At 44.7% G+C, this 18865-nt stretch overlaps 1 pseudogene; it reads right to left on the bottom strand.

Moving 5' to 3' along the window:
- Positions 1-14349: 14349 nt before the first annotated feature.
- LOC137774040 (UPF0538 protein C2orf76-like) lies at positions 14350-18292 on the bottom strand (annotated as a pseudogene).
- Positions 18293-18865: the final 573 nt, after the last annotated feature.

Here is an 18865-nt window from a genome sequence, read left to right on the forward strand (position 1 = left end):
GGGGAACAAGGGATTTCATTAATTCACCCCGTCTGGCTTCTCCAGAGAAAAGCAAACTCCATCAGAGGACGCAGAAGCCAGGGGTCAGGGGGGTTGGTTCCAGACAGAGGATGGGAAGTTTGGAGAGGAGGAGATATACATCTTTTAATAAAGGCTGAAATGTTAATTTGCAAAAGAGAAAAAAAAATCATTTTCTTTCATTTGGGTGCCAGCAGTGGGTAATTATAAAATGGAATGATTTGAGAATAAGTTTCCTTCTTTAGAAATTACTGGAAAACTACTGAATGTAGAGGAACACTTTGGCCAGGGGAGCATAGGAAGTCACCTTGCAGTGGCACTTGCTCTGGACATCAAGGTTTTGAGGTAACCTCGTGCAGCATTTACTACTGGTGCCCCCATATCCCTTTACAAGGCTGGCATGCCCACCCCCAGCTGCTGTGGATGGTGGTTGCTAATGGCTCACAGCTGCCCCCTTCTCCAGAGGTGGTCTCTCCTTGGCTGATACTGTCACACCCAGAGATGGTGGGTGATCACACCTCCCACCCCTGCCCCATCCCCACCAGGCAGCCCACGGTGAGGAATGACCGATACCAAGGGTCTAAAAGCCCAGCTCCCACTTCCACGCAGGACAGCTCTGCTTTACTTTCTAGAGCTCACTGTGGGATCGATTGAAAAAACCACATCTTTGCTTAAACTTTTCATCTGCCTCATCCTGCATCCTTCATTCCCCTGCAGGTTTCACCTGAGAGTTCTCCCTCACTAAATCACATGCCCAAGAATCCCTGCCTCAGGCTCTGCTTCTGCAGAACCCAGCCTAAGACATTGGCTTGTCTGGGAGGTGAGCAGAGAGCCAGTTGGCTTCGTCGTCAGAGACAGTGTGAAGAGGCTGCCCTCCTCTCTCTCCCCAGTGATGCCCTCTGAGCAGATGCCAGCTTAATTGTGGGCACATAGACGCTCCTTCTAGAATGAGGCTCTTTTAGTTGCTGAGTATGATCCTTTAACGTAAAAAATTAAAAGCAAAAATTCTTCTTCACTGCCTGTGCTCTGGATTTCGGTTGGACTTCATAAAAAAGGTTTAGTCATGTGGGAAGCAGCTGCATAGCACAGGGAGATCAGCTCGGTGCTTTGTGACGACCTAGAGGGGTGGGATAGGGAGGGTGGGAGGGAGGCTCAAGAGGGAGGGGATTTGGGGATGTATGTATATGTATAGCTGATTCACTTTGTTGTACAGCATAAACTAACACACCATTGTAAAGCAATTATACTCCAATAAAGATGTGGAAAAAATAAAAAAAGGCTTAGTCAGTACAGCATGGGATTCTTAGAAGTTTCCTACTAATTAGAAAATGACTCTCCTCCCCACCGTGCACTTATACAATGATCTAGCTACTCTAGAAAATTACAACTTTGATGTTCATTCTGTGTTTCGATTCTTTCTGCCAACATCATGACTTTGAAACTCTTGAGTTCCTCTTGGAGCTAATTATCATAGTTTCTATAAGTGGATTAGAATGCCCTTTCCTTTCCAAAAAAAAGAAAAAAATCTATTCATAGAAACGTTCCAAAGAATGAAAGCTTTTGACTTCATGTTTTGGGGCTTTTATTGAGTGGTTTGATTTAACACCAGTGGGAGGGAGCTTGAGCACAGGGATAGGGAATCATAACAGAAATGCGTAAGGGTAAGGGCAGTGGCTTTCTCCAGTATGTTTGTCCACTCTGTACTGTTCTGTCTCCTGGTCTGAAGGGAATGTCTGGGATTAGATTCCTTCTGTGGAGGCACACCCTGAGATGCTTACACTAAAAAAATTATTCATGTCCCATACAATATTTAGGACATACTAATACTAAAAACAATTTGTTCTTTATCTGAAATGTAAATTTAACTGGGAGTCCTGCATTTTTCTGGCAGTCTCAGGCCCAACACTTCCAGCCCAGGGCTTATGAAAATGTGGCAGAAGCCACTCTGCGTCCCCGAGTTAGTAACCCAGCCCCACCCACTCCTGTCTGTATAATGAGACCACTGGGGAGAGGAAGGTCATCGTTGGCAGCCTTGTGGAGAGAACATCGTGGGGAGCGAGAAGTTTCCCCTCTCTCCCCACAGAGGAGGGAAGAGGGATGTGTTTTTCTGTCTAAAGGAAGGAAGGTGTAGAGTTCTTAAGAGCACTTGTATAGATTGAGTTATTGCTCTGCAAGAAGAGGAGATTTTTATTCTCAGGTAGTTTTCTGCTTGGGTAGTGGCCTTGCTGATGAGCCCCTGTACCCACTGAGCAGGGGGCACAGAGCCAGGAGGCACAGGGAGGGGGGCAGGGGAGCTGAGGGCACTTCCACCATTTGGCAAAGATGAGCCCATAATAGGTAGAGGGGATGCTGCACAAGGTACCTGCACTTAGGCTGGTTTCCTGATACGCTGCCCCGGGGACCCTGGCAGCAGAGGCCGTGAGGCTGGGAGCGGGGGCTCTAGTAGGGCGGAGATGGAGCTGGACCCCCACTTCAGGGAACTATGGGCTCGGGAGGAACTTCAGGGTTCTGTGAAGAACATCACCCCTGTGCTTGTAAGCGCTTGGAGACCTGACACATTGTCTTGAGGTCTTGAGGGCCAGAAGGTGAAGGCCAGAGAAGCCGCCACGGCCAACAACAGGGGGTGGGTCTCTGGGGTCAAGGAAGTGATGATCTTTCTGCTCCTCCTGCTGCCTTCTCCTTCTGTTCCTCTCAATGCAAGAACCTCAGAAGAGGCGGAACCTAGGAGGGAGGGAGGTGGAACGTGTAAAGCATACCCCCTCCCCCCCACATACACGTGCTCCGTGCCTTCAGCCACCAGTCTAACGGAGGGTGGGGGGTGGAGAGCTTTGAAGTGCACACGAGATTGAAATTTAAGACTAGTTCAGACCAATTTGAACAATGAAAATTGACTAAATAGTTTGGACTCTCCCCAAGATGTTGTTAAGAGACAGAAAATGTGGATTTGATAAAGTGGGGATAAAAGCAGAGATGGGAAAAAATAGAACACTTTTATGTCTATACTCTGATGAGAAAAGGCACTCAATAAACCAATCCCATCTAGCAAAGTGGAGTCCAAGAAGTGTAGAATTTCCCTGGTGATGTGACAGCTGGGGTCCCAGACTGGCCACCCAGGGAGGGGATGTGCTCTGGCTGCCCTCACCCGCCAACAGAGTGCGGTGAGAGGGCGAGGCTGAGAGGCACCCCTGCCACTCTGGAGAGGCCTCAAGAATTCTCCTTCCTGAAGATGCACAGCTGAGCCCAGCCGGCACCGGCACCAAGGGAACAGGGTAGGGAGGGGTCTCCTGAGACCACATCTCAGACTGAGATGGGGTCTAGATTTGGATTTGAAAGTATGCGAAAGTACGTGGGTGACTTTTAAAATGAGATTGCAAATGGTTTCTCATAACCCATAAAAGTTTAAGTTGGTAAACTGTACCAGTTATCATTCAAATCATCTCTCTTTGATATTGGAAAATTTCCAGCTTATATTTAACATGGCTATGAGTATATGTGTATATAAATACCTGCACATAAAAATGCTGTTAGCGGGATGGATTCTGTGATTCTCTTCCAGTTCTGATTGCATTCTTATGAATTAAAGTTCCAAGGTGCAAACGCAGCCGACAGCTGTGCTGGTGATGTATGAGGCAGGGCTGGATCCAGTTCACATTTCCAAGCTTGCATTTGCTCTGAGGGGCTTAGTGAGCTAAGAACTTGCAAATGTCAGTGAAATGGGAGCCCTGACACATGGTTGCTGCTTGGAAGTGGATCTGATTAAGGAGCAGGCCCTGCTTTTCCATTGTCAATTCCAGTCCTGGCTCTCAGCACCACTTTCTTCAGCCCCAGTGCTTTACTTTTCTTGCTGCAGAAGCTGTCAGAGCCTTTTTTCCTTCTTACTAATCCATGATTTACAAGGGTGGGTAATCATATTCTCATTGATCTTGCAAATCAGAGCTTGCTGTAACTAGCCCCTTCCCATCTACGATAATCACTGAAGTCACATGGGCTATCACAAGTTTGCAAAGTTTGAAGGAAAGAGCCAGTATTTTACAATCATAGTTGGATTGAGTATTGAGGTCAAAAGCAAGGTTAGCAAAATTCTCTTATCTTTTTTTCCTGCCCGGCATTGTTAGGTAGGGTGATTTTTAGGAGAGGATTGTCGTTAAATAACTTCTATCTTCTGAGCTTTGTGCCCTTGAGAAAATTATTTAACCTCTTTGCACCTTAGTTGTATCATATTTAAAGAGGATAATAATAGTATCTACCTCTTAGAGTTGTTGTGAAGATTAAGTGGCTTTTTATGGATCTGTATGTAGGTATAAACATAGGTCTAGACACGGATTCAGAAGTATAGATATAGGTAGAACCTTAGATTTATTCCTAGCACATAGAAAACTTTTTTTTTAATTAATTAATTTATTTGGCTGCGCCGGGTCTTAGTTGTGGCACGCAGGATCTTCGTTGCGGCATGTGGGATATTTTAGTTGCGGCATGCAGTATCTTTAGTTGCAGCGTGCAGGATCTTTTAGTTGCGGCAATGCAGAATCTAGTTCCCTGACCAGGGATCGAACCTGGGCCCCCTGCATTGGGAGCGCAGAGTCTTAGCCACTGGACCACCAGGGAAGTCCCGCACATAGAAAACTCTTAATAAATATTATTATCTCTGTCACTGCCACTACTATTATTATCAGTTTTCAAGATAGTAAGAGGCAGTATTGCATAGTGGAAAGAGCACACATAGGTTTTAGAGGAAAAGAATTCTCAAGGCATGGCTCTGACATTTACTGCCAGGCCTTGGGCAAAGTAAAGGACCCCTCTGAGCTTCAGCTGCTGCACCATCAAGTGGGCAAAATAATGCCTTTGGTACAGAATATTCAGTGAGGATAGTGAGGAGTGAATAAGATAACGTGTAAAAGTACCGGTGTCCAGCCGTTCTCAGTGTATGTTAGCTACTTCCTCCGTTTTTAGAGGCCAGGATGACACCAAGTTTTGCATCTTTACATTCATTTCTTTGTCCTAATATGTTTCACCCTTCTCCTCCGTCATTTTGAGGAGATAAAATACATGATTTCTCTTGACTCAGTTCCACCTCATTCTCCTCTATGCAGGGATGAACATATACCAGCACCCAGTGATGGAGCTGAATGACCCACCTTGTCTTCCAGGACCAGCTGAGTCTGGCTAATTAACTTAGTGAACATACATGCCCAGGTGAACATGTGAGAGGGATCCCTTTTTCTTCTTAGAACCTTCTACTGGAGGAGAACAGTCCAGGCCATGGCCAGATCTGACCCCACGCGGTTTGAGCTTAGGGACCTTCCTGATTGTAGGCCTGGAGGGTAGGAGGCTCAATCATGGTGTCTGTTCTCTGCTAGAGGAGCCCGGGCAGGGGAAGGGGGTCGGACCATCTCATGTCTTTCCCCCGGCTACACACTGGTATCACCCAGAGAGCTTCGGAAAATCTCAATACGCAGGCGGCACCCAGTGCAATCACATCAGAATTTAGAAAAGACATTTGGGTGATTCGGATGTGTGGTTAAGATCAAGAACAACCATCCTAGGCCACTCCACTAAGACCTTCACACGCAGGGTAATGCTTTTGTAATTACACTGCCCTTTAAGGGAGCTTCTAATTCTATTTAACGTGTGATAACTCTTCTTGCTTTTTGAGCTACCAACCTATTTTTTTTAATTCTAATAAATTTTATTGAGGTACTGGTTTACGTAGAATTAAAAAGCATCTATTTTAAGTGAACAGTTCAATGAATTTTAGCAAATATACACATACACTGAAGAGTGACAGAAGATGCTATCCCAAAATATGCCACTTTGGCATAGAATCGAGTTAAAGGCACTTGAAAAACAGCATAGACAAGAAAAACACTCTGATCTTCCTTCTTTTTCTCAAAAGCAGGAGATGAAATTCCCATGTGAAAGATGTCCTTCCTGTAGCAGAAGGAAAGTAACATTCTTATCGTCAAGGATGAGAAGTTGAGACTGAGAGACTTCTATAAAATAGACCTTATTAACATCGTTCTTATTTTCCTCCAGCTTCCCCACATAGTTTAGTTACTTTTCCACAATTACCTCTGTTGTTCAACCTGCTATAAAAACCTGTAGGTTCTGCCATTTCTTTGGGTCTTTATTCCTTATGAGGGCGCCTGTGTCATGTGAAATTTATATACATTTGTGTGCTTTTCTTCTGTTAATCTGTCTCTCACGTCAGTACAATTCTCAGGGCCAGCCAAAAAACCCTGAGAGGGTAGTATTAAAAATTTGCTTCCCATATGACACTCATGTAACCACCACCACAATCAACGCACAGACCGTTTTCATCACACCAGAAGGTTGCCTTGTGCCCCTTTGCAGTCAGTCCCCTGCCCCTCCAGCCCCACCCAGGAAACCCACGTGTGATCCTGTCATCTGAGGTTACAATCAGGAGTGTATGGTGGGTACCATTTTGTGTCTGGTGTGTTTTGCTCAGCAAACTGTTTGAAACTCATCCATGTCGTTGTCTGTATCAATAGTTCATTTTTGTATTGCTAAGTCAGAACCCATTCTGTGAATATTTTACCACTTCTCATCCATTCACCTCTTGGTGGACATATACCAACCTAATTTTGGTGCCACTTTTTGTTGTAATTCTCTCCCCCCGTTTCCTCTCATTTCATTTTACAGTGAAAACAGGGAAGGTGATATTTCACCAGAGCTGATATTTTTCTATGAATTCCTGGGTTAGGTTCAGGCAACATACATAGTGGTAACTGGGCACATGGTCAAATTGCTCTCCTCGGTATAAAGTGGACTCACCCAGCCTCACCATCTGTTTTATTGAGCGCTTGGATCCCTTGGCTTCAGTGAACTCGGGGATGCTGATTCTGGGCTGCTATTTATTCCATTATAGTCAAGCTCAGTTATTCACTAGGAGCTTAAGTGACTCATTTCATAATCTTTCTTTGGCTACCTACACGTAACTTTTGTGTTTTATGATATCACAACAGAATGGACACGTTCAGTTACGTAGGTGATTCATAAAGCCCTTAAAATGTCTCCAAGCTGCCAATTAATTCCCCAGAGTTAGTCTTATAAGCAGACTGGTCACACAAACACACACGCATTATATATATATATATATGAGAAGTGCATTATACGTACGTAAACTTTTCACTTTATATTAGGAAGCATAGGCTTTGCCAATAAAGTCTCTTTTAAACATTTTTACTGGCTGCATATTTATCTTTTGAGTAGTTTGACAGTGTTGTGTAAAGTTAAACTTATACTTGCCATATGATCTGGTTATCCCCCCAAACCTATATGTGAATGATTACAGAAGTTTTATTTGTAATTGTCAAAAATTGGAAACAACCCAGATGTCCTTCAGCTGGCAAATGGGTAACAGACTATGGTATAATTGTACCATGGAGCACTGCTGGGCAAGAGATAGGAACACACCATTGAACAAGGCAACAGTGTGGATGAATCTTGAAATGTATTGTGCTAAGTGGAAGAGGCCTGACACAGGACTACGCAGTCAGCGCTCCACATCGGGGGTTCTCCCCGCAGATACGAAGGGCCGACTGTACTACACCATTGTACATAAGGGATATGAGCGTCCACAGGTTTGATATCTGCCAGGGTCCTGGGACCAATTCCCTGTGGATACCAAGTGATGACTCTATGCGATCTCATTTATATCACATTCTAAAATAGATAAAACTAGAAGATCAGAAAGCAAATTAGTAGTTGCCAGGGTTTAAGGGAGGGGAGTGTTTGAGTGTAGAGGGGAAGCATGGAGGAATGTTTGGAGGTGATGAAACCTTGGTACCTTGGTTGTGGTGATTGTTATACAATTCTAGGTATTTGTCAAAACTCACAAAACTGTATATTCCCTGGAGAAGTGAATTTTACTCTATTCAGCTTTGAAAAATAAATTTTTAAATGGTAGCCTAAATTGTTCTTCTGCCTTCAACCATATCCCAGCCATACTCTCCACCCAAGTCCTCTCCTTAATTCTATATAAGCAGAAAACTGGGACAGGGAGAGGGAGAGAGAATGGTCAAGTCCCAGGTCCCTGGCTTCGCAGGAGTGCCGCTGTGTGTTCTCTCTCTCACAGGGGCTTTATTAGGGTGATATGGACTTGGATATCTGTCTGCAGCACATGTGCTAATTTTGCTGTCCTGTGTCTTTTTGAGGAGGTGGAAAAGAGAATTAGAAATTACAGGGTGGAGAGAGAGGGCAGGCACAGAATATGACTCTGCTTTTGATGTGACAAGGAGAGATGAGTTTACCATGAGTGCGGCTGAATTGTTTTTCTGCCACCCGTCCATGAGGAATGTCACCCAGGTAAGAATACCTTAGTAGCAAGAGGCTTTGGGTTCTGACAATATGAAAGGGACTTTGAACAGATGAGAAAAAGAAAACAATGATCCAATAGTTTCTAGCTTCTGTCACTGGCAAGGCAGTGGCAGGGTGACAGAAATGGATTAATCAGAATGAGGGACACAGATAAAGAAAAGCCAAGGGTTTAGTTTTCTATTTGTCTCGATTCCTATAAAACACTCAAGTAGAAGAGACTCTGTATGCAATGAAAATCCAGTTTTGGGGTTTTGAGGAGAAGGATTGGTCAAGGGAGGAGATGTAGAATGGCTTAACTTTCAGCATCGAGCCATTCTGACAGGCTTCAGGTAGGAACGACCCACCTTGTCTCAGCCACTCTGACCCTTATCTCTCCCACTTCCCTTCCTCCACTGTGCTCCCTTGTAGTGCCAGACAGGAAAACCCAGGGCACTGGTCAGAGGCCTGGGACACAAGACAGTTGCGTTGCAACTGCTCTTCCCTTACAATTCTATCTATGTCCACCTTTCTCTCTCTCTTTTGTTTTGGCTAAATTGAATATATGATTGAATTTTTAAAGCAGATTGGACTTTTTAAGTGGTCAAACAATTGAAAAGTATAGAATCTGTCCAAGATCAGCAATAGGAAGGGAGATTCAACAAAGAATGGCCAAAGAGAATGACTTGGGAAAAAATCAAATAGTTTCACACTTGTGCCCGGCCAAGTTCCAAGTGTTCAGTAGGTCTGCTTTGACAGATAGTTTCACATCAAGTACCTTTAGAACACGAAGGTCACGGCAGCTGAGAAGCAGCCCTCCTTTCAACTTCCCCCTGGTTTAAGACACCTTTGTGCTCTGGGATCCAGTCCCAGATATAGAAGGTGTTTCCTAGGCCAAGGGAAGTTACAGGATCGATTCCCCCTTGGGAACATTTTGGAGGCAATGTGTCAGGGATCTAAACCAGATTTGCCTTTGACTTTTAGGACACAAGACAATACATTGATGATGTTGGTTTACCCAGCAAATCTCAATTTTGAAAGCAAGAATTGAAATGCATTGCATGCCCACAATGATAGCCTTGGATACACACTGGCTTATGGAATTCCCACAACCATACAAGAAAGGATTATGATAAGAAGGTGAAAGCAAAGTAAAAAGATAAAGTAACTACCCCATGCTATATAGCTAGTAATATCAGTTCTTGAATTTTTTCTTTCTTACAAACTGTGTTACTCTACAGAGTAAGAGAAGTAAAGCCTCAGGTCACCTTTATCAATCTGTTTAAAACAACAGTGACAATAATGTTTCCTTTCATTCGCTACCACCTCTGATCTGCCCGCCACCCCTTCCTTTCATCACATCTCTCGGCAGAGGTAAGCTGCCGCTACCAAGGTCTTTTTTCAAGGTTTGGGTACAAAAGGTCTCACCAAATGCCAAGAGTTGGGACAGTTTGCAGTTTGTTCAGTTGAGCCTCAGATAAAGTAGATGTTTTTGCATTTAGGGAAAATACCTCCCTTCAACATCAGAATAACACTCAGCTTGCTGTGATGCTACCTGAGCATCAACTGATTGGAGCCACACAAGAATAAGGATGGAGAGAGTGGTTGGTTTGAATCTCCTGTCTGTCACTGACCCTGGGGTCGGCACTGTGCGCTCACAATTCACAGTTCACAATCCCGGCACTTGCCAGGACCCTGTACACAGGATCACTCTCTCTACAAACACCCGTGACTCCCAGCCTGAGGGCTTCCACTGATGCCTGGACCGAGCTCAGCCTGTCCTCGGGGAGGCGAGCGTGCCGAGGATTCCATGCCATAGAGCCACCCTCTACCAGTTATGGATGGGTGTTGCCGGGTAAGTAACCCAACTGCTGCATCCCTTGTATGAAACACTCTGAAAGGTCTTACCCAGTCTCCCTGAGGAGCCCCAAAGGACTGCAGCCCATTTGCTCACAGAAACATCCTGCTCATGAATGCATCCTATGTTCCTTTCCTTTTCTTCCCTTTCCCACTTCCCCATGCCCCTACCAGTGCTTCCTGGAATCACCTCCAAACCAACTACATGCACCCAGTCTTTGTCTTGGGGTCTGCTTAGTGGGAATTCACCCTAAGACACATTCACTTGAAAGAATGGAGGAAATTACCACATTGTGAAAATTGTTTTTGGTCTCTTATGCTCTCTTTCTTTGAATCTATCATCATGTATGTTAAACATTCAAGCAAGGAGACTCTTCTCTCTAAACAAAGTCTTGTTTTATTAGTTGCAAGTTATGTTTCCCTTCTGAATCCATCATTTCTGTTACTTTCTAGACACACAAGGGCATCTACATGGCCCTACAGATATTGTGCAATTTCCCCTCTGCTTTTGTTCTTAAATACCTCTTTGTGCTAATAACCTCTTTTGGTTCACCTGATCCCAGGGAACTATTTCAAATGGTTTGAAAAATTTCAAATGGGGATTGTGTGCTCTCTCCTTCCAACCATTACACTTAATGGAGATAACAGAGTAACAGACTTGGGCTGGTTGTCCCAGAGCATTGAAAATTGCAGTAGACAGGCAGTGGTGGGTAAGGGTGGGAAATGATGTGGCATCTTTCTAGAAAGAAAGAAATGACTTGACGTGGTTGAGTTCCACTTTCTTATGGGGGTGGCAGGCAGAGCTGTGCCTCCTGGAATAAAAAGGAAAGCAGAATACCTCCATGGAAACACTGCGTGTGAGTGTGTGTGTGTGTGTTATCTAGGTGTGTGATCATGGGCACACACATTTGTGACGGGTCCACTAGAGGGAGAAGCAAACTGTGATTTTTTTTTTTTTGAGCAAAATATCTAAACACCTGCCATGGTTACTAATAGTTTGGGGCCTATCTATCGATCTATCATCTATTGTCATCCATTCATCTATCTATCTAACTATCTAGCTATCTAGCTATCCATCTCTTTACTTATGAGGGTTCTGTGACTTTCTCTCTCCCAGGCTCCCTATTTCCTCTTTTTCCTCCTCAATAATTGAAGGGTGTGTGAAACGTGGTGAAGTTTGGGAGCAGGGAGACTACAGTTACTAATGATTCTCATACTTTTAAGGAGTGAATTTATTACTCCAGCTTTTGTGTGAAGTAAATCATAATAATCCCCAACATCTGTGTTTTGCCCAGTAGCGGATATCCTGCTCAATGGGGGACGTCCCCACCTGACAATTTCCCGCCACCACAGTGATATCACCCTTGCTTTCCCCTCACTCCTTCTGCTCCTGACTGATCATGGTGCTTTCCTACGAGGCCCTGTGCAGTATGGCGCAGCCCCTCCTCTTGGGTATTGTAAGCAATGAACTTTTCTTTTGATAACATTGACCTCTCCTTGTTGTCACTTAGTCATACCTACAAATTAAGTCCCAGGTACATTTTAAAACAGATATGCTCAGCTGGGCAGCAAGAGAGCAAGCCCAAACACTTAAGCTCTTCTGTTGATTTAATTGTCTGTCTCTCCTACTAAACTGTTAGTTCCGTGTTTATTTTGCTCACCTTTATATTCTCATTGCCTAATAAAGTGTCTGGCACATTGTAAATTCTTGATAAATATTTATTGATTGAATGGACAAAACAGGAAGCCTGTGTTAGATGCAGCCTAGTACCCTAATGCAAATACTTCACACAAAAGCTGGAATAATAAGTTCACTCCTTAAAACTATGAGAATCATTAGTAACTGTAGTCTTCCTGCTCCCAAACTTCACCATGTTTCACACACTCTTCAATTATGAGGAGGAAAAAGAGGAAATAGGGAGCCTGGGAGAGAGAAAGTCACAGAAACCTCATAGGTAAATAGATGGATAGATAGATAGATGATAGATAGGTGGATGGATGAATGGATGGATGGCTAAATAGATAGATATGCCCCAAACTATTAGTAACGATGGCAGGTGTTTGGATATTTTGCTCAAAAAAGAAAAAAAAATCACAGAGTTTGCTTCTCCCTCTAGTGGAGCCACTGTCACAAATGTGTGCGACACACATGATCATGGGTTTGTGTGTTGGGGTTTGTGGTTAGAGGGTTTGTAATATGATGTCTGTGCAACCTGCAAAAACACAAGGACAGTATGGATGTAGCAACTTAGCTGTTAGTTTGGCCCATACTTTCAAGATGTCAAATCATCAATTACAGAAAATCAAGAATTATTATTACAGCAGCCTAGATCAGCAGTACCCCGCCCCCCCAACCAAATGACCTGAATATATTTGAGAAATAGATGCTTATTGTTTTATGCCACCAAGAGGTTTTGGTTGTTACACGCCAATGGCTGACCAGTACAGGTTACTTGACAGTTGTAAAGAGCTGACCTTTGCAAAGAGTAATCCAGGAAGATAAATGCCCTGACTTCACTCTCATCTCTCCCTTCAATATCCTTCCAGAGGTCAGAGGGCAAAGGAGACCATTCATGTAGTCCATATAGATTAGCCCTCTAGGATGGAGAACAGGGAGATGGAGGTGGAAGTGTGTCTGGAGGGGAAATGGAGGCCGTCCAGCTCAGAGACCTAAAAGGTAAGAAGGAGTTAACTTGTGAAGGGAGAAAGTTCTAGGCTAACAATACAGCATGTGCGAGGTCCTCGAGTGGGAGGCAGCACGGTGTCTTGGGAAAAAGGCTGGTGTGTCAGGGAGACAGAGAACAAGGGGAGACAAGTGATAATGGGGTAGACAGGGGCCTTTCTATGCACCTCCTTGAGGGTGAATAAAACGTGCATTATTTTGCCCTGTATCTTAAGAGGGTTTTCAGCAAGGATAGTGGGTGACATCATTTTATTTATGTTTTTAAAAAGGCACTCTGGTTGCTGGACCAAGAATGGATGAGAGGGGAGAGGAGGAAATAGGAGGAGGCCAGCTGAGAGGCCATGGAAGTTTATATCCTTTTTTTTTAATTCTATTTTTTTATTGAAGTGTAGTTGACTTACAATGTTGTGTTAGTTTCAGGTGTACAGCAAAGTGATTCAGTTATACATACATATATATCTATTTTTTTTCAGATTCTTTTCCCTTACAGGTTATTACAGGTTATTACAAAATATTGAGTATAGGTTCCTGTACTATACAGTAGGTCCTTGTTGGTTATCTGTTTTATATATAATAATGTGTATATGTTAATCCCAAACTCCTAATTTGAAGTTTATATCTTTAAACACTGCATCAGCTACCTGTAGCATTAAGGATTTGTGAGTGCTGCGGAGGGGCAGTTAGGCTAAAGCCAGGACAGAACTAATAAGAGCTGTTTCCAACAATAGGGCAGAAGTTAGGCTGGCCCCTGTGGCCTGAACGAGGGAAACAGTCCTTTCCAGCTGGAGATACCTGTGTCAGCAAATAGTTTCACAGAAGTCCCCAAGTGATTAAGGGGGAACACTCTGCTACAGGGAAAGCACCTGTCCAAGGGGCCTGAAAGTGATGACTCAGGGTCTTTGAACTCCTGCTACTCGGCTTCCTTCCAGGGATTGTTTGAAGGATGCTTTTCATTTGCTCTTTCTGTTTGGCTCCCCAAGAAGAAGCAGAGTGGAGGGAAACTTCCGGGAGCCTCAAGATAAAAGTGCAGGACCCTTCATCTCACCTCCATCCTCAGCTACTGCTGCCGCTCCCTCACTGCCCCTTGAGGGACCGGTCCTGAGGAAAACCTGCAGTTCCCTGTGGGACCTCCATGCCGTCAGCTTGGCAGTCACTACCTGAGCCTCCTGGTAGTTGTCTGACAACAGAGAGAGAGACTGAGAGACCATCCTGGACCACGGCTCTTCAAGTCCTCGCTTCCCTCTCCTGCCTCTGTAGAGTGAAATGGAAAGAGAGGGGTTTTTTAATGAAGTATTGATAAAGTTATCTGCAAACACATAAAAGTAAACTTTGGCAACAGTCAGAGATGTATGGAATCCATTTTCTGACATAAAAGTTTTATAACAGTATATTGGTCAGTTATTACTGTGTAAGGAAGCACCTTGCAACTCAATGGCTTTAATGAAACAAGTCTTTACTGTTGTTCATGCATTTGTGAGTCAGCTGGTGCTTGGCTGATGAGGCTGGGCTGGGATTGACGGTTCTACTTTGCACTGTGGGTCTGGGGTTGTCTGGGGCAGTTTTGCTTCAGACTGCAGTGGCGGGGTGACTGTGTCCACACGAATCCCTCTTTCTCCTGAGACCGGGGGCTGGTCAGAGTACGCTTTTCTCGTGGTGACAGCAGAGCATCCACTGGACAGGTCCCTGCTCATGTCACATCAAGGCAAAGTACTGGCCAAACCCAAAGTCGACAGGTGAGGAAATTTACTCTGCCGGTGGAGGGAGGGGTAGGTGTAAAGTCAGTGGAGTATCACTGAGAGTTTGATTAGAGAAGCAGAACTACTGTGAGTGACATAGAATAGGGGATTTGGTGTAGGGACTGAGGCTTATGCAGTTGTGGGAGCTGGTTAAGAAGTCAACGTAAAGCTGTTGCCTCCATACCTGACATTGAGCCTGAGGTAGTCAGGGCCAGCAGCTGGAAGGGAAAGGCAGACAGACTGCAGGTCAGAGCAAGGACCACCTGGAACCCACATCAGCCTCTGTCTCCAAGCGTGAAGACACGGTGACTTGTAGGGAGGCTGGTGCCCTTGCTGGTGTGTGTGTGGCCGGCCGCACACATCGTTGGCTCAGGAGCTGCAGAAGGTGAAGGAGGATTTCCAGCAGGAACTGGAGGACCTGTGGGCTGGCTGTCCTCCGTGCCAACAAGGGGAGCATGCAGGGCGGTGACACCGTACGGGGGCTGCAGCGGTGCCAGGCCTGACACACACCTCCAGAACATAGACAGTGGCTGCTGCTTTACTTCCCTTTTCCAAAACTCACATAAATTTTTCTAGTGGCCAACTTAATCCAGGACCAGACAGAAGAAAATTTTGGGAAATGGAGTTCCAACTTAGTCAAGCTGACAAAGCAAAGTGGCCACATACGGAAAAGAGTGTGAATTCAGGAAGAGATAAGATATTGGGGCCAATGATGCAAATGACCACATATAATAACTGTAGGGAACTGACTCAGTACAGGAGAGGACTAATTACCTGCCAGTGTCCATTCTTGCTTATTGAAACCGAAGATTTCAGTGCCCTTCATCGACTTTATAAATTGTGCTTCTCTCTTCTGTGGAGAATGCAATAAACGTGGATGATGGTGGGGCTGTTGGATGCAAGAGGGCAAGTTAGGTGGTAAAAGAGTATAAGGGGCCGGCCCCTGGGCGGAAGGTTACAGCACTGTTGCCAGTTCATACGATGCCTGCTGACTATGCCATATCCTTGCTGCAAGTAAAGAGGAAATAAGGGCCACCCCATTTAGGTTTATCCTTGGTAAGGGTTACACAGAAGCAGCTGGGGTTATAGAGGCAGGAAAATGTCAAATAACCAAGAAACAGTTCAGGCACTGAGGAAAGAGACTAGATTAGGGGGTCTGGAGACTGGGGTCCTACTTCTGAGGGACCACAACTAGTTGTAAAACTCTGAGTAGGTTAAGGTATTGCACCTGTTTCCTCATCTGTAAGTGGAAGTGTTGGACCAGAAGCTCTCTGGCTGCCTTCTGCATATTATGAGCCAAATAAGACCTTAGTCCACTCCTGTGATTCCCACTCTCCTACATGCTGCCGCTTCTCTGTTGGTGTCCATTTGCGGCTGTGCTTAGACATTGGGGGAGGGGCAGAGATACCCAAATTAGGTACCCAAGTCCTGGATTCTCTTGATAGAAAACCTGTTATCACTTTGCTTAGTACAATTTGCCTTGTTTGTGTCTTAGTTTCTCCACCCTCTTTTTCAAAGAGGTATTGATACAGGAACACGTGAACTGCACTCTGCTCCTTGGAATAAATCAATTGTTCAAAAAAAAGGGATTGTGCTAATTCTTTCTTCCTGCATCAGAGAGAACAAACGAAGTGAGGGGGAGGGAAGAAGGATGGTTATATGGTGCTAGGGGTGGTAAAGATTGGGGGTGGCATGTTGGAGGGAAAATGAGAGAAAATAAATCCTTGCAAAACATAACAACAAGCCCAACTTGTTTTTGGTGTTGGAGCACAGAGTGGTACACATGTGACAGTGTGTATCTCTCCAGCTGGACTTTTTTTTTTAATTGAAAGTTTTAAGATCAGGGAATGCATGTATAGCCCTGCTCTAAGTTAGGAATGGAGAGCTGTAGAATCCAGGATTGCCTAAGTAACTCCTGCTTTGAAGGCTTGCCATGGTGTGTGAATAAAAAGAGCAGTGTTGTCTGTGTATTGAACAACGAGCAGAACTATCCCCAAACAGCCCTGGGAGTTACCCTGGGTCACCTGGGCAGTGAGCCATCTGGGAGCAGGACTGCCTTTCTCCCCGTGGAAGAAGCTACATCTAAAATCAGCTTCCTAAGTGGGGGGGGGGGGTGGGATGAATTGGGAGATTGGGATTGACATATATACGCTATCGATACCATGTATAAAATTAGATAACTAATGAGAAACTACTGTGTAGCACAGGGAACTCTAGTCAATGCTCTGTGATGACCTAAATGGGAAGGAAATCCAAAAAAAGAGGGGATATATGTATACACAAAGCTGATTCACGTTGCTGTACAGCAGAAACTAACACAACATTGTAAAGCAGCTATACCCCAATAAAAAATAAAAATAAAAGAAAGAAAGAAAAAAAAATTAGAAAAAATAAAATCAGCTTCCTATAGGACCAAAATCTTCCATCATCTCAAGAGCCAAATTTTCCAAAGAATCAGAGCAGCTGGCTTTCTCAGACAACTGCTGTAAACAGCTGGCATCCCAAATCCGGGCTGCTTGGCAATAAGCATTCTTTATCCTCCCTCCCCCACCCCAACTCCAGCAATGTGAAAATGGGGGGCCAAAAAGAGGAAAGGGCTCCCTCCTCTGGAACAAAGCCCACATTGTGTCCAGCCGCTGTCACGGCTGTATTCATTTAGGTCATCCAGAAAGTGTAAGACCCAGTTACAAGTGCTAGAAATTTGTTGGGGATAATGCCCGTGAAAGATAAGCAGGGAGGAACCAGTGCGGGAAGACTTCAGACCACAGTGTGGATCGGACACCTGTGTCAAGAGAGGAGGAAGGCAGGCAGATTTGGGAGGAAGAACCTCAGGCAGGTGTACTGTACTTGCTCGTGGATAAAGCTCTTAATACAGGTATGCAGAAAGGAAGCCCCGGGAGGTTCTCACAGGATGAAATGGGATTAGCTTTGTAGTTCTATAATCGTCTTCACAGAAGATGCTGTTTCAGTCTCATTGGTGATTCCAGCTGCTCTGAGAGCCATCCTCTTTCAACGGGAGTCTGTTGCTGTCTTACAAACGCAACACATGTTCATTTGTCTTTGGTTTATATGCTTGAGGAATAATCTTTAGTTTATCATGCTTATAATTTCTTTTTTTAATATAAATTTATTTTATTTATTTATTTTTGGCTGTGTTGGGTCTTCGTTGCTGCACGGGTTTTCTCTAGCTGCATCAAGCGGGGGCTGCTCTTCGTTGCGGTGTGCGGGCTTCTCACTGCAGTGGCTTCTCTTGTTGCAGAGCACGGGCTCTAGGCACATGGGCTTCAGTAGTTGTGGCACGCAGACTCAGTAGTTGTGGCTCGAGGGCTCTAGAGTGCAGGTTCAGTAGTTGTGGCGCACGGGCTTAGTTGCTCTGCGGCATGTGGGATCTTCCCGGACCAGGGCTCGAACCCTTGTCCCCTGCATTGGCAGGCGGATTCTTAACCACTGCGCCACCAGGGAAGCCCGCGTATTTATAATTTTTGAGTGGTGGTGGTAGGCTAATCCTTAAAGGGGCATCTTGCTTTAGAAATACTGTAAATTCCTTTACAGTTTGGTCCAAATTAAGCCCTTAATATACTACGGGTCTGAAATTGCATTGCTCAAATGCATGAATGAGGTGACCTGTAATGGTCACTTCTTTGAAAGCCACGTGAAGAAATTCCTTTCGATCCAGCAATTTCATTCATAGGAAGGTACTCCAGGGAATCCCTCACATGTGCACAAGGAGACTGCTCCTGGCATTCCCTGATGCAGCTCTGGGATAGTTTTGGTCAGCCCAACAGGGAAGGCCAGCACTAAGACTGCCCACAGAGGAATACCCCACTGGGCAAAAATGGCCAGGCCCTGTAACTTTTTTTTTTTTTTTGCATGTATATTGGAGTATAAATTGCTTTACATTGTTATGTTAGTTTCTGCTGTATAACAAAGTGAATCAGCTCTACGTATACTTATATCCTCATATCCCCTCCCTCTTGCGTCTCCTTCCCACCCTCCCTATCCCACCCCTCCAGGTGGTCACAAAGCACCGAGCTGATCTCCCTGTGCTATGTGGCTGCTTCCCACTAGCTATCTATTTTACTTTTGGTAGTGTATATATGTCAATGCCACTCTCTCACTTCGTCACAGCTTACCCTTCCCCCTCCCCATGTCCTTAAGTCCATTATCTGCGCCTGCATCTTTATTCCTGTCCTGCCCCTAGGTTCTTCAGAACCTTTTTTTTTTTTTTTAAGATTCCATATATATGTGTTAGCATACG

Source organism: Eschrichtius robustus, chromosome 12, assembly GCF_028021215.1.
Source record: "Eschrichtius robustus isolate mEscRob2 chromosome 12, mEscRob2.pri, whole genome shotgun sequence".
Lineage (NCBI taxonomy): Eukaryota > Metazoa > Chordata > Mammalia > Artiodactyla > Eschrichtiidae > Eschrichtius > Eschrichtius robustus.